Consider the following 4,529-nt stretch of genomic DNA (forward strand, 5'->3'; position numbering starts at 1 on the left):
TGGTCATCTGGGAGCACCACACCCCCAGGCCCAGGGACCATGGGCTTGATGGCAGTACAGGAGACAGGCTAGCCTGGAGGAGAAGTGAGGGAGTGGCTCTGGAGCCTCAGCAGCAGATGCTGCCAGGAGCCAGGCCTGTCCCACCCAGGAATGGGTCGGGGAGGCAGGCTGCCTGCAGGCAGCACTAAGAGACCTGCTGACCCCTGGGAAGCAAGCAGGGATAGGATGGGGCTCAGCTGACAGCTACCTGGGCCTGAGCCTGCCTGGCCAACTTACCACAGTCTGTGGGTACCCATGTACACACAACACCCCATCTGAGCTGGGCAGCACACAACCCCCTGGTACAGATCATCTTATCTCTTAAATGTTGCAAACTCTCACAGCCTCTTTTTCATGGGTCTGCAGGTCCTGAAGCTGCACGTGGGAGAGAGGCAACAGTTGGCAGGTGGGATGGCGGGTCAGGATCACCACCAGCCTCAGCTAGAGCTTTGTGGATGTGCTAGCTCTGCCAGAGGAGAACCCAGGACCAGACCCTCCTGCTGGATGGACTGCTGACAGCATCTGAGGAGTGACTGGTACACTTGTGGGCATGGTGGGCAGAGGATGTTGCCAAGAAGGAGGCATGGCAGGTAGAGGACTTTGCCTAGAAGGATACTTGGTAGGTGGAGGATGTGGCCCATGAGGAGGCACAGGACCAGGCAGACTGGGAGTTCAGGGCAAGGTTCCTGGGCCTGGAGGACAAAATTAATGGCAGCCAGGTACATGTAGCTCTGAGGTAGATATTGGCCTTATATTGAACATATAATGTACTGTACATGTACACTAAAAAACTGCATCTTGCCAACAGTCAGGACAAAAAATTGTATAGAGCCTCCAAGGAGAGCCCTGCCATCTTGAAGGGCTGAGGTCCTGGCTGTGGGCCCCTGGGAGGTACTACTCACCCCTGCAGACACACACCTAATACATACAAAGCCTCTGAGGAGAGCCCCACCATTTTGAAGAGCTACCTTCCTGGGCCCCTGACAGGCCTCACCTGCCCCTGCAACAAACCCTGTTGTCTTTAAGGGCTAGAGATTCACCATTATTTTAATAGCTGAATTATTTTACACTATGTTTCATTTCAGAGGATGCCACACCTATTGTAAGTCATCCAACGGTGACTGGATAGGCCAAAGTTCTCCAAACACCTCTCTGAATTCTTTTATGCTAAATTACTATTAAGCCCAGAAGAGAAAACTCAGCAAATATGTGGAATACCCATGCTTTTAATAACATAAAATGAAACATTTTATGCCAAGTACCCCTAAGTGCATATATATACAAAATTGCTTGCATACCTGCACCTGAATTTTAATGTGCTATTATTGCAGCAGTGTATGCATTCATGATACTGGTGCATGTCAAAAGTTAATCGCCTTCAACTGAAATCAGGAAAAACTTCTCCACGGTAAGGGTGAAATGGGCTTCCAAGGGAGGTCGTGTTCTCCCCTACCTTGGGGATCTTTAAGAGAAGGCTGGATAGGCATCTGGCTGGGGTCATCTGACCCCAGCATCTTTCCTGTCCAGGCAGGGGTTCAGACTCGATGATCTGTTGAGGTCCCTTCCAAGCCTAGCATCTATGAATCTATGAATCAAGGCCCTGGAGTGGCAGGCTGTGCTGATGTCCAGGGCAGTGGAGGCAGTGGAGGAGGGCTATTGCCTTGCCCCCATCTGCAGCCCCACCTGGCCCCTGGCAGCTGTCCACCACCCAGTAACAGGCCCACATGTGGGCCTGAGTAGAGGTTCAGCACCCTCTCCCCTGGCCTGGAGCCCCTGCCCCAGCCCCTGCCACCCAGACCCCACCTCCCACTTGGGCCCAGCCCTGCCATTTGCCCTGGCTCCACACAGCCACAGGCTGCCCGCAGCAGGGTGAGCACTATGTAGGGGCTCTGCTGGCTCTGGCCACTGGCTGCTGAAGGGGAAGATGGGTGCACCAGAAGAGCAGCAGCTGCCATTAGCCCTGGGCAAGCCCCCCACCCGCTGGACTCACTTCAGCATATGCACCTGCAAGGGCATGGTCAGAGGCTGGGGTGCTGGGCACCTGTCCCTGGGCTCCACTCCCTAGACACCCCCATGCCCACCCACCTGGGGAGTGCATGCACAACCACAACAATATAAATAGTTTGCATGGGGAAGAGGGTGTTTTATTGGTTGTGTGGGGTGGATGGTGGAGGGGCACTGTGGGGAGGGAGGGAATGGGGGACAGGCTCTGTTGTGGGGGAGAGAGGTGGGAGGAGGGGTCTGTTTCTGTGAGGGGAATAAACTGCTTTTCAGGAATTGTCCACAGTGAGCATGGTGCTGGGGGTGATAGGGTGGGGGTCTGTGGGCAGCTATCTATGTGGGCTACAGTAGGGAGTGCAGGAGAAGGTGGTTGGTCAGTGCCTCTTGCACCTGGTGCCCTGGCCTCTGCTGACGGGTGTGTAGCTTGCCCAGGGCCTGGGAGGGGGGGCCCACCATGGTCGCCACCACTGCAGCTGGTGCTCCCAGTGCCAGGTGGCCTCTACCCACCACGCCTCCTCCACCCAGGCCTCGTGGAAGAGCTCCCTCCAGGCCTCACAGACGTTAAGTAGCATGCAGTCTGTGACCATGACCCAGGGGAGGCTTGTCCTTGGCAAACTTGAGGCAGATGGTGAGTGTGCACCAGCGTCCCTTCACCTGGCTGAAGGATGTGAGTCTGGGCCAGGCACCAGTTGAAGGGGGCCTGGCAATGGTCCAGCTGGCCATTGTAGAGCCGCATGAGCCAGGGGTGTAGCAGGTAGGTGGGGTCCCCGATGAGGAGGGGCAGGACCACCACCATGCCTAGCTGTAGGTCTGGGACCCCAGGCATGAAATGCTCACTTTGCACCAGGGCTGGCAGGGTGGAGTTCCAAAACACACAGGCAACATGGACACTGCCCGCCCAGCCGGCACGCACATTTCTGAAATTGCCACAGTGGTCAACAATGGCCTGGAGCACGATGGAATGGAAGTCCCACTGGCTGTAGTAAAAGCATTCTCCATGAGGTGAGCAGGTGACAGGGATGTGGCTCCCGTCCAGGGCCCCGCTGCACTGGGGGAAGGCCTGGATGTGGAATTCTACACCCTGCCACTACCCTACCACCACTGCTAGGGGGATCATGCAAACAGAGAACCGTGCACCTGAACACATAGTGGAGGGCACCATACACCTCTAGGATGGCGTCCCTGGCAGACACCTGGCCCATGCTGAAGAGGTGGCCAACGTAATGGAAGCTGGTGGGTGTGGCCAGCTTGAGCAGGGCAATGGCCAGTTGGACGTCTGCAGGGAAGAGCTGCTGCATGGCAGTGTCCTGACACTCCAGGTGTGGGCAGTCCTGCTCCAGGAGGTCCTGAAAGGTAGCCTGGGTCATCTGGAACAGCTCCAACCACTGCTTATCATCCCAGGTAATCTGGATGATGTGCAGCCACCAGTCTGAGCTGGCCAGGTGGGCCTAAAGGTGTCAGGGCTGGAGGCCCAGGAGAGTGTGGATGCCCCCAGCGGTGGCATGCAGGAGTGCATTGTCACTGTCCCTGCTGGGGCCTAAGCAGCAGCATGGGGTCCGGGTGGCAGCTGTGTGGTGGCGGAGGGGCTGGGATGTCACAGTGAGGCTAGCCAAGTGGCCACTGCAAACAAGAGAGCCAGCAGGGCCCAGGCTGCCCTGGGCTAGATGGCAGTCGCCATGGTGGGCCAGCAGGGCCAGAACTGTGGCCAGCAGGAGCCCAGGGTGCTGGCCGTCACTGAACAGGGCAGGGGCTGGAGCAGTCACGGTGTAGGGAGGTAGAGGCTGGAACGAGACAGCTGCTACATGCTGCCCCTGCACTCTGCATGCTGCTCCTGGCCAGAAACGCGGTTGGCCAGGAGCAGTGGTAGGGTGATTTTGTTGATAGTAGTTATGGGATTGGACTCACTTCAGTCCATTGGCAACTAGATTTAGACAGACTACAAAAGTGGGCAGATGAAAATAGGATGCGGTCAACATAGATAAATGCAGGGTGCTGCACCTTGGGAGAAGGAATCCACAGCATACATACAAACTGGGGAGTTCCCCTCTTGAAAGCACAGAGGCGGAAAGGGATTTTGGAGTCATTACTGACTCCAAGATGAACATGAGCCACCAATGCCAAACCACAGCTAGCAAGGCCAGCCATACCCTGTCATGCATCCAAAGATGCATCTCAAGCCGGTCCAGAGAGGTGATACTCCCCCTCTATGCAACATTGGTCAGGCCACAATTGGAGTATTGCATCCAGTACTGGGTGCCGCACTTCAAAAGGGATGTGGCCAGCCTGGAGAGGGTTCACAGGAGGGCCACCCACTTGGTGAGAGGGCAGCAGGACAGGCCCTATGAGGAGAGACTGAGGGACCTGAACCTGTTCAGCCTCGGCAAGAGGAGGCTGAGGGGGGACCTGGTGGCTGCCTACAAACTCATCAGGGGAGATCATCAGCAAATAGGTAGAGCCCTTTTCTCCCCAGCACCACCTGGGGTGACAAG

The 4,529-nt window shown here is 56.5% G+C and overlaps 1 pseudogene; it reads left to right on the plus strand.

Moving 5' to 3' along the window:
• Nucleotides 1–2,923: 2,923 nt before the first annotated feature.
• Nucleotides 2,924–4,529, plus strand: part of LOC106722070 — a 48,731-nt pseudogene continuing 47,125 nt past the window's right edge.

Source organism: Alligator sinensis, unplaced genomic scaffold (assembly GCF_000455745.1).
Source record: "Alligator sinensis unplaced genomic scaffold, ASM45574v1 scaffold280_1, whole genome shotgun sequence".
Lineage (NCBI taxonomy): Eukaryota > Metazoa > Chordata > Crocodylia > Alligatoridae > Alligator > Alligator sinensis.